Source organism: Coregonus clupeaformis, unplaced genomic scaffold (genome assembly GCF_020615455.1).
Source record: "Coregonus clupeaformis isolate EN_2021a unplaced genomic scaffold, ASM2061545v1 scaf2155, whole genome shotgun sequence".
NCBI lineage: Eukaryota > Metazoa > Chordata > Actinopteri > Salmoniformes > Salmonidae > Coregonus > Coregonus clupeaformis.
In genome coordinates this window covers 63,323-75,928 of record NW_025535609.1, presented here as the reverse complement: position 1 = coordinate 75,928, position 12,606 = coordinate 63,323, and positions in this window count along the sequence as shown.

Sequence of the window (12,606 nt, the reverse complement as noted above, 5' to 3'; positions counted from 1 at the left end):
ACATTATTAGTTATCTTGTTATTATTTGTTGTTAGTTGTTATTAGTCCCATCCTTCAATTCCATTCAACACCTTCTATCTATCTTTTAACACCATCCATGTAGGATTTATATTTGCCATATATATTTAAACTGTACTGTGATGTCTTATAAAAGGTCTGAACCTTTCTTTTCTCATTGTTTCTACAGATTGTGAATTGAAAATATTTTTGCTAAAAGTATTATTATGTTATTGATCGATTGACTATGACTATTCAGATTACCCAGTAATGCTATCTGCAAGGTTAGCTCCAGGTAAATATTGCAATCCTTTAGCCATTCCTGGACCTGTGTCAAAAAATCAAGCTACAAATGGACAGTACCAAAACAAATGATCGAATTATTCTTTCTCTTTGCAGCAAAATCTGCAGAGCTGGGAAGATTCTATCCCCCATATAAAAAACATTCTATTGGTAGCAAGAATTTTATATAATAATTTAAATTGAAAGATTCTAAGTTTTGAAACCAGTGTCGTTTTGCGTATCAGTTCATAAACACTATGCCATGGGATTGGTATGTCAAAAATCTCTTCCCAACTATTTTGCAATCTATATGGGACGGCTGTCAATCATTTGGTCCTTAAATGAAACTGATATACTTTTTTATTTATGACAGTTTTCCCTTATGCTTTAAGGCGACGAGTTTTACTCCCATTTTGCTGCATATTTGTAATTTTTAATTTCCATGTTTTATGTTAACATAACTCCACCAGTCCTACCGATGATATCAATTACGAAGATTATACCTTTTTTAAACATTTTGTCAAAAAAAAAGGTTTTTTGTCAATTAGTATATTTGAGTTTAACCACAATATTTTTTGCATTATTTGTTTTGTCGTTTCTGGAGGATTAAATTGAAATTGCAACCAACTTTCTATGACTTGTTTTAGAGATAGTGATATTTGGGAGATGATTTCCTTTTCAAATAAATGAAAGTGAGAGGTTGTAATCTGAATAAAGGGAAAAAGGCCATTCTTGAACATTGGGTGAGACAATCTTACTAATTTGCTAGAGAACCAGTTCGGATTTAAGTATAACTTTTGTTTGACTGAAGCTTTTAGTGATAGGTCTAATCTTTAATATTTAATCATTTCTGTCCTCCGAATTCATATTCATTATATAAATTGGCCTGTTTAATTTTGTCTGGCTTGCCGTTCCAAATAAAATTGAATATTTTTTTCTCATATAATTTAATAAACAGTTTGCTAGGCGTAGGCAAGACCATAAGCAAATAGGTAAACTGGGATAATACTAAAGAGTTAATCAGGGTGATTTTTCCACAAATTGACAGGTATTTACCTTTCCATGTTAGCAAGATCTTATCTATTTTTGCTAACTTTCTATTAAAATTAATTGAAGTGAGATCCTTTATTTCCTTTGGGATATGTATTCAGAGTATATCCACATCACCATCAGACCATTTTATTTGTAAACTACATGGTAATGTAAAAATTGTATTTTTTTGTGATCCAATACGTAATATAGTACATCTGTCATAATTTGGTTGTAATCCAGAGAGGTTAGAAAATGTATCTAGATCCTCTATGAGGCTGTGGAGGGATTCTAGATGTGGATTTTAAAGAAAACATGAATCATCAGCGTACAATGACACCTTTGTTTTTAAGCCTTGGATTTCTAATCCCGTTATATTATTGTTGGATCTGATTTTAATCTAACATCTCGATGGCCACAATAGATAGATATGCCGATAGTGGACAACATTGTTTTACTCCTCTTGACAGTTTAAAACTTTCTGAGAAATAGCCATTATTTACTATTTTACACCTAGGGTTACTATACATGATTTTGACCCATTTTATAAGAGATTCTCCAAAATTGAAATGCTCCAGGCATTTATATATAAACCCCAGTCGTACTTTATCAAATGCCTTTTTGAAGTCTGCTATGAATAGCAGGCCTGGTTTCCCAGATTTTCCATAGTGTTCTATTGTTTCCAATACTTGCCTTATATTATCTCCAATGTATCTTCCATGTAAAAAACCTGTCTGATTAGAATGAATAATATCCGACAATACCTTTTTAATTCTATGCGCTATACATTTTGCTAGAATTTTTGCATCACAACACTGAAGTGTAAGGGGCCTCCAATTTTTTATATGGACTGGATCTTTATATTTTCCACTTGTATCCTGTTTCACTAATAATGAGATCAGACCTTCTTCTTGAGTGTCAGATAATCTACCATTTACATAGGAGTGGTTAAAACATGCTAATAACGGTCCTCTTAGTATATCAAAAAAGGTTTGGTATACCTCGACTGGTATGCCATCCAACCCTGGAGTTTTCCCGGACTTAAAGTCTTTAATTGCATCCAGAAGTTCCTCCTCTGTAATTTTAACTTCACATGAGTCTTTCTGTATGGCTGTTAATTTTAAATTATCAATAGAAAAAAATCTCTACAATTAGCTTCAGTTAGAGGAGATGGAGGCGACTGAAACGAAAACATATGCTTAAAGTACTTTGTTTCCTCCTTCAAAATATAATTTGGTGAATCATGGGTCAATTGTAACCAGTTTCATTAAATTATTTTTGGTAGCATTCCTATGTTGAAGATTAAAAAAGAATTTGGTGCATTTTTCCCCATATTCCATCCAGTTTGCTTTATTTTTATAATATATTACACCTGATCTTTCTTGAATAAGTTTCTCCATTTCTTTTTGTTTTTCCTCTAATTTATTCTGAGCGTCAATGTTACAGTTTTTGTTGCCATCTATCTGTTCTGTTAGACTTTCTATTTCCTTTGTTAGTATAAACTCTTTTGACCTAAATTGCTTTTGTTTTCGAGATGAGTACTGAATTGCATGGCCTCTAAAGGCACATTTAAAGGTGTCCCATACAATAAGGGGATTTGCTGTACCTATGTTATGTCGGAAAAAGTAAGTTATAAATTCCTTTGTCCTAGTTAAAAATAAATTATAATCCAATTGGCTTTGATTACATTTCTAATATCCTCGCCCATGTGGAAATTCAGTAAGAGTAATGTATATGCCAATTATATGATGGTCCGACCGCATTCTGTCCCCTATCAACAATTTTTAAACTTTTGGTGCCAACGAGAATGAGATAAGAAAGTAATTAAGACGACTAGCTTGATTGAGTCGCCGCCATGTATATCTCACTAGATCAGGATATCTAAGCCTCCATATATCTACTAGTTCTAATGTATCCATGACATTCACGATTTCCTTAAGAGCATGTGGGTGATTGTTTGTGGTGTGATTTCCTTTACGGTCCATTGAGCTATTTGAAACAGTATTATAATCCCCCACCATAATAATATTGTCTTAAATTGCTTGCAGGGTTGATAATTTATTATATACAGTGGGGAGAACAAGTATTTGATACACTGCCGATTTTGCAGGTTTTCCTACTTACAAAGCATGTAGAGGTCTGTCATTTTTATCATAGGTACACTTCAACTGTGAGAGACGGAATCTACAACAAAAATCCAGAAAATCACATTGTATGATTTTTAAGTAATTAATTTGCATTTTATTGCATGACATAAGTATTTGATACATCAGAAAAGCAGAACTTAATATTTGGTACAGAAACCTTTGTTTGCAATTACAGAGATCATACGTTTCCTGTAGGTCTTGGCCAGGTTTGCACACACTGCAGCAGGGATTTTGGCCCACTCCTCCATACAGACCTTCTCCAGATCATTCAGGTTTCGGGGCTGTCGCTGGGCAATACAGACTTTCAGCTCCCTCCAAAGATTTTCCATTGGGTTCAGGTCTGGAGACTGGCTAGGCCACTCCAGGACCTTGAGATGCCTCTTACGGAGCCACTCCTTAGTTGCCCTGGCTGTGTGTTTCGGGTCGTTGTCATGCTGGAAGACCCAACCACGACCCATCTTCAATGCTCTTACTTAGGGAAGGAGGTTGTTGGCCAAGATCTCGCGATACATGGCCCCATCCATCCTCCCCTCAATATGGTGACGTCGTCCTGTCCCCTTTGCAGAAAAGCATCCCCAAAGAATGATGTTTCCACCTCCATGCTTCACGGTTTGGATGGTGTTCTTGGGGTTGTACTCATCTTTCTTCATCCTCCAAACAAGGCGAGTGGAGTTTAGACCTAAAAGCTCTATTTTTACCTCATCAGACCACATGACCTTCTCCCATTCTTCCTCTGGATAATCCAGATGGTCATTAGCAAACTTCAGACGGGCCTGGACATGCGCTGGCCTGAGCAGGGGGACCTTGCGTGCGCTGCAGGATTTTAATCTATGACGGCGTAGTGTGTTACTAATGGTTTTCTTTGAGACTGTGGTCCCAGCTCTCTTCAGGTCAATGACCAGGTCCTGCCGTGTAGTTCTGGGCTGATATTGCAGATAGATTGTTACTTCCATCAATGTAATTGTCTGCATCACTTCCAATCCCCCATGTTTTTTATACATATATACATACATACATACACACATACATACATACACACATATATATATATATATATATATATATATATATATATATATATATATAATATATACATACTCATACACATACACATACATACACATACATATCCTTTAAAAATTATATATATTCCCCTTTATTACTTTCCAACCCCGCCACCCTTTCTCCACTTGGAGTCAACTACTGAACAACAACGCCTAGGCCTCTACTTCCATCCCATATCTACTATCTATATTTTATGCACACAGTCAATTTTACAGTAATTACATTTTGTTTGTTCTTTCTCCTGAATTTCTTCTACTCTCAACCTCTCCGATCATTTTCATGATGTCCATCCGGTTTGCTTCTATATGCCATATCTTTCTAACTGTGCTCCTTCACAAAAGCTCCCAACCTACAACCCATACATTTATTATGGACACAGCGTGCCTACATTATTAGTTATCTTGTTATTGTTTGTTGTTAGTTGTTATTAGTCCCATCCTTCAATTCCATTCAACACCTCCCATCAATCTTTTAACACCATCCATATAGGATTTCTATTTGCCATATATATTTCAACTGTACTGTGATGTCTTACAAAAGTTCTGAACCTTTCTTTTCTCATTGTTTCTACAGATTGTGAATTGAAAATATATATTTTTTGCTAATAGTATTATTATGTTATTGATCGATTGACTATGACTTTTCAGATCACCCAGTAGTGCTATCTGCAGGGTTAGCTCCAGGTAAATATTGCAATCCTTTAGCCATTCCTGGACCTGTGTCCAAAAAAACAAGCTACAAATGGACAGTACCAAAACAAATGATCTAATGATTCTTTCTCTTCGCAGCAAAATCTGCAGAGCTGGGAAGATTGTATCCCCCATATAAAAAACATTCAATTGGTAGCAAGAATTTTATATAATAATTTAAATTGAAAGATTCTAAGTTTTGAATCCAGTGTCATTTTGCGTATCAGTTCATAAACACTATGCCATGGGATCGGTACGTCAAAGATCTCTTCCTAACTATTTTGCAATCTATATGGGACGGCTGTCAATCCTTTGGTCCTTAAATGAAACTGATATACCTTTATATTTATCACAGTTTTCCATAACCAATTATGTTCTTTAATGCAAGGCCGACAGACAAGTTCCTTACTTTCTCCTCCTTCCATTTCCTCTTCCATTTTTGCGGTAAGGCTGCAATTATTTGGTTGTAATTTTGGGTAGAGCAGACATTTGCATATGTTTTTGTTAGCTGCATGTGCGACATAACTCCACCAGTCCTACCGATGATATCATTTACAAAGATTCTACCTTTTTTTTTAAATGTTATCAAAAAAATAACTCATACTTATACTTGTACTTAGTCAATTGAAAATGTGCTTAAAGTTTTGAAAAAACAACCTTTTTGATGATATGTTTTGAGTTTTGTACTAAGAGTTGTGAAACGTTACAACATATGTATGAAAATTGTACCAAAGCAAAAAACAATGTGTGTGAGTTTGAGTGTGAAGTAGTTTGCTGTGTTGGATGCATTGCTCAGTAGTATAACATGACGTCGTGGAATGAGTTTAGCTGAAACTTGCAGCATTCTGGTAATGCAGCTTCCTGAATTAACTTTAACACTTTGGCTTGGAGGACATCTGTGGTTATGAGCTGTACATGACCAGGGTTCATTTCCTGTATAGAAAGGGGATAAAGGGGCCTCCCGATTGGCACAGCGGTAAAAGGCACTGCACCGCAGTGTTGAGGTGTCACTACTGCCTGGGGTTTTATCCCAGGCTGTGTCACAGCCAGCCATGAGCGGGAGTCCCATAGGGCGGTGCACAATTGACCCAGCGTCGTTTGGGTTAGGGCAGGGTTTGGCCTGGGGGCTTTCCTTGGCTCATCGCGCTCTAGCGACTCCTTGTGGTGGGACTGGCGCCTGCAAGCTGACCTCAGTCGTCAGTTGAATGGTGTTTCCTCCGACATATTGGTGCGGCTGGCTTCCGGATTAAGTGAGCAGGTGTTAAGAAGCAGCGCGGCATGGCAGGTCATGTTTCGTAGGATGTATGATTCGACCTCTGGTCGGGTAAAATTATTACTAAAATCTTTAAAAGAAGTGGGAGAGAGACAGAGAGCGTTCTTGTTGAACGTAAAACCACATCAGACTGGGTTGTGGTCCGGAGGACCCTGAACCCTGACCTGGTTTAAAGTGAGAGTTTGTGGAGGTCTTGGTCTAGTCCCCATCACTACATCTCTGTAGCAGATGACCCCTCAAATCTATCAATGTCTAGCACATTGAGAACATTTATCATAAAGTTTCTTATATACTGAAATATTGAATTTGCCAATGTGGTGTATGTCGCCCAATTATCGAATATTTGTAATCATTAGCAGTCTATTTTTCAGTAGAGGGTAACAGGATAGTAGTGACTTTTGGTCCCAAAACCCTTAGAGAAAGCTGAAATATATTTTAGTGACTATGATTTTGGGGTTAAACTAGTCTATACACTGCAATAGTTGCTATCTGCCACTGAGGGGGCCATGTACACACAAACAGAAGCAGGAAGAGAGTTACAGACAGTGAAGTCTATTAACATTAGGAAGTAGAGTCATTCTGGCTGTTGCCTTCGTCCTTGACACACACTTGTGCTCAGGTATCATATTATATACCAGGCAGACTGAAACCTTCACATGGCTCTTCATCTCTCCCTCCTCCTCCTCCTCCTCTTCCTCATCCTCTACAGAGTATCAGCAGGTATGTGTAACATGTTTCTATAAAGGGCTGAAGTCCAGTGGGTCAATTCACTGTAAACACGGTGTAATAAATCTCAATCATTAACAAGCTGTTTTTTATTTTATTTTTTATTTCACCTTTATTTAACCAGGTAAGCCAGTTGAGAACAGGTTCTCATTTACAACTGCGACCTGGCCAAGACAAAGCAAAGTAGTGCAACAAAAACAACACAGAGTTACATATGGGGTAAAAATAAAAAACATAAAGTCAGAAATACAACAGAAAAATATATATACAGTGTGTGCAAATGTAGCAAGTTATGGAGGTAAGGCAATAAATAGGCTATAGTGCAGAATAATTACAATAGTATTAACACTGGAATGCTAGATGTGCAAGAGATTATGTGCAAATAGAGATACTGGGGTGCAAAAGAGCAAATTAAATAACAATATAGGGATGAGGTAGTTGGGTGGGCTAATTTCAGATGGGCTGTGTACAGGTGCAGTGATCGGTAAGGTGCTCTGACAACTGATGCTTAAAGTTATTGAGGGAGATAAGAGTCTCCAGCTTCAGAGATTTTGCAATTGTTCCAGTCATTGGCAGCAGAGAACTGGAAGGAATGGCGGCCAAAGGAGGTGTTGGCTTTGGGAATGACCAGTGAGATATACCTGCTGGAGCGCAGACTACGGGTGGGTGCTGCTATGGTGACCAATGAGCTAAGATAAGGCGGGGATTTGCCTAGCAGTGATTTATAGATGGCCTGGAGCCAGTGGGTTTGACTGACGAACATGTAGTGAGGACCAGCCAACAAGAGCGTACAGGTCACAGTGGTGGGTAGTGTATGGGGCTTTGGAGACAAAACGGATGGCACTGTGATAGACTACATCCAATTTGCTGAGTAGAGTGTTGGAGGCTATTTTATAAATGACATCGCGAAGTCAAGGATCGGTAGGATAGTCAGTTTTACGAGGGCATGTTTGGCAGCATGAGTGAAGGAGGCTTTGTTGCGAAATAGGAAGCCGATTCTAGATTTAACTTTGGATTGGAGATTCTTTATGTGAGTCTGAAGTTGAGTTTACAGTCTAACCAGACACCTAGATATTTGTAGTTGTCCACATACTCTAGGTCAGACCCGTCGAGAGTGGTGATTCTAGTCGGGTGGGCGGGTGCTAGCAGCGTTCGATTGAAAAGCATGCATTTAGTTTTACTAGTGTTTAAGAGCAGTTGAAGGCTACTGAAGGATTGTTGTATGGCATTGAAGCTCGTTTGGAGGTTTGTTAACACAGTGTCCAATGAAGGGCCAGATGTATACAAAATGGTGTCGTCTGCGTAGAGGTGGATCTGAGAGTCACCAGCAGCAAGAGCGACATCATTGATATACACGGAGAAAAGTGTCGGCCCAAGAATTGAACCCTGTGGCACCCCCATAGAGACTGCCATAGGTCCAGACAACAGGCCCTCCGATTTGACACACTGAACTCTATCTGAGAAGTAGTTGGTGAACCAGGCGAGGCAGTCATTTGAGAAACCAAGGCTATTTAGTCTGCCAATAAGAATGCGGTGGTTGACAGAGTCGAAAGCCTTGGCCAGGTCGATGAAGACGGCTGCACAGTACTGTCTATTATCAATCGCGGTTATAATATCGTTTAGGACCTTGAGCGTGGCTGAAGTGCACCCGTGACCAGCTCGGAAACCGGATTGCATAGCGGAGAAGGTACGGTGGTATTCGAAATGGTCGATGATCTGTTTATTAACTTGGCTTTCGAATACTTTCTGAAAGGCAGGGCAGGATGGATATAGGTCTGTAGCAGTTTGGATCTAGAGTGTCACCCCCTTTGAAGAGGGGGGATGACCGCGGCAGCTTTCCAATCTCTGGGGATCTCAGACGTTATGAAAGAGAGGTTGAACAGACTAGTAATAGGGGTTGCGACAATTTCGGCGGTAGTTTTAGGAAGAAAGGGGTCCAGATTGTCTAGCCCAGCTGATTTGTAGGGGGTCCAGATTTTGCAGCGCTTTCAAAACATCAGCTGTCTGAATTTGTGTGAAGGAGAAGCGGGGGCATGGGCAAGTTGCAGCAGAGGGTGCAGAGTTGGTGGCCGGGTTGGTGGTAGCCAGATGGAAAGCATGGCCAGCTGTAGCAAATGCTTGTTGAAATTCTCGATTATTGTAGATTTATCGTTGGTGATAGTGTTTCCTAGCCTCAGTGCAGTGGGCAGCTGGGAGGAAGTGCTCTTATTCTCCATGGACTTTGCAGTGTCCCAAAACTTTTGGAGTTAGTGCTACAGGATGCAAATTTCTGTTTGAAAAAGTTAGCCTTTGCTTTCCTGACTGCTTGTGTATATTGGTTCCTAACTTCCCTGAAAAGTTGCATATCGCGGGGCTATTTGATGCTAATGCTGTACGCCACAGGATGTTTTTGTGCTGGTCAAGGGCAGTCAAGTCTGAGGAGAACCAGGGGCTATATCGGTTCTTAGTTCTGTATTTTTGAATGGGGCATGTTTATTTAAGATTGAGAGGAAATTACTTTTAAGGAAACAACCAGGCATCCTCTACTGACGGAATGAGATCTATATCCATCCAGGATACCTGGGCCAGGTCAATTAGGAAGGCCTCCTCGCTAAAGTGTTTTAGGGAGCGTTTGACAGTGATGAGGGGTGGTTGTTTGACCGCGGACCCTACGGACGCAGGCAATAAGGCAGTGATCGCTGAGATCCTGGTTGAAGACAGCTGAGGTGTATTTAGAGGGTATGTTAGTCAGGATGATATCTATGAGGGTACCCATGTTTAAGGATTTAGGGTTGTACCTGGTAGGTTCGTTGATAATTTGCGTGAGGTTGAGGGCATCTAGCTTGGATTGTAGGATGGCTGGGGTATTAAGCATATCCCAATTTAGGTCACCAAGCAGTACAAACTCAGAGGATAAATGGGGGCAATCAATTCACATATGGTGTCCAGGGCACAGCTGGGGGCTGAGGGGGGTCTGTAGCAAGCGGCAACAGTGAGAGACTTATTTCTGGAAAGGTGGATTTTTAGAAGTAGAAGCTCAAACTGTTTGGGTACAGACCTGGATAGTATGATAGAGCTCTGCAGGCTATCTCTACAGTAGATTGCAACTCCACCCCCTTTTGGCAGTTCTATCTAGACGGAAAATGTTATAGTTGGGGATGGAAATTTCAGAATTTTGGTGGCCTTCCTGAGCCAGGATTCAGACACTGCTAGAACATCAGGGTTGGCAGAGTGTGCTAACGCAGTGAATAACTCAAACTTAGGAAGTAGACTTCTGATATTTATGTGCAAGAAACCAAGACTTTTGCGATTACAGAAGTCAACAAATGATAGCTCCTGGGGATTAGGAGTGATACTGGGGGGCTACAGGGCCTGGGTTAGCCTCTACATCACCAGAGGAACAGAGGAGGACTAGAATAAGGATACGGCTAAAGGCTTTAAGAACTGGTCTTCTAGTGCGTTGGGTACATAGAATAAAGGGGGCAGATTTCCGGGTGTTATAGAAAAGATTCAGGGCATTATGTACAGACAAGGATATGGAAGGATATGAGTAAAGTGGAGGTAAACCTAGCGTTGGGTAACACTGAAAGAGATAGTATCTCTAGAGGCATCAATTGATTCGGTCTCTGAGTGTATGGGTGGAGGGACAAAGGAGCTAACTAAGGCAGGTTTAGCTAGGCTGGGGGGGTCTACAGTGATATAGTACAATTAGAAATAACCCGAAACAACAATAAACTAACCATGTTTGGGCTGAGGCTAAACATAAACAGGATGTAGTACCGTAAAAAGGAACAGTCCAGCAGATATCAGCTGTATAGCTGGGTTATCATAAGGTCCGGTGGTGAAGTGCTAGTGAGTAAGAGGAAACGGCTAGCGTGTGCTACGTCCGTTTTGTTGTAGCCAGCTGGTAGCGTGAAGAATCCGGAGTTAGAGGTCCAGTATTCCGGGCGGAAAAACTGATATGTTCTGGGTCGATAACGCCGCAGTGCTGACTGGCCGAATATCCGGTGATCAAAGACCAGTGATTAAAATTAATCCCGCGAAAAAAAAATCAAATGTTCTGGGTGAAACACTGCTAGCTGTGGCTAATAGCAAGTAGCTAGTCCAGTAGCTAGTTCAGTTTAGTGAGTAAGCGTGTGCTAACGGGCCAGGGCTAGCAGATGGATGGAATCTTCGTGGTTACGTCAGTAACCACATCAGACGCATTTCGTCGGCAGACCAGTCGTGTAGGATCGGCGGGGCTCCGTGTCAATACTATGTGGTCCCGTCCGGTTGATAGAGAGGTAGATAGCCGGGAGATGGGCCTAGCTCAGGTTGATTAGCCAGACCACAGCGTCCGTTTTGTTGTAGCCAGCTGGATCGGGTTAAAGTTCCAGTGAATCAGTGATTCCGCCGGAAAAACTGATATGTTCTGGGTCGATACGCAGCTGTGCAGACTGGCCGAATATCCGGTGATCAATGTCCAGTGATTAAAATTAATCCGCTGGAAAAAAATCCAATGTTCTGGGTGAAAACACCGCTAGCTGTGGCTAATAGCAAAAAGCAAGTAGCTAGTTAGCTGGCTAGCTAGTTTCAACTGGAGATTCTAGATTCTAGATAAAGGTAAGTCAATAATAGAATCCGTTCCACATTGAGTGAGGGCGGTTGCAGGAAAGTATATCTTGTAGAAGGATGAAAAGTCTGATAGGGAAATATGTCCACGAAAAATGTACGAAAATAGGGTATTTACAGGCTATTTACAGACAGACGATAAAAACACAACTGCACTAATTCGCCATCTTGGAATGTTTTATAGTGTATAAGCAATGGGATTTTTATTCTGCAGTGCAGATTATGTTGAATTCCAACCTAAATGTGTTTTGTGTTGATGTGTCCACAGTGAGGTATGTGTCTGTGCAGACAGGAGGCTCCATCACCATCCCATGTCACTATGATCAGTATTACATAAATCATGTGAAATACTGGTGTAAAGGGTATGATTGGATTAGTTGCTCCACTCTAGTACGCAGTGACCATCCTAAGAGCAGTGGTAATGCCTCAATCTCTGATGACATCAACCAGAGAGTCTTCACTGTGACCATGACTGATCTGGAGCCAGAGGACTCTAAGACTTACAGGTGTTTTGTGGAGATCAATGGAAGACCAGATATCATGATACAACGGTTCTACCTATCTGTCACTCCAGGTAAGATCCCTGCAACTCTTACAATTCAGTAAAGTAGAATAGGTAGTTCTCAGTAATGATGAGACAATCAGAAATAGCCTGCTTCCAAAAACTAAATGACTGGTGTTCTCATTTCATTTCCTGGTAACTGGTTCCTTGTCTGGTAACTTGTATCACCATTATTGTTCAAGTTGACCTGAAGAATACTTTATGTTCTATATATGTCGATTGTGGTGTAAACTTTGTTTAAACTCC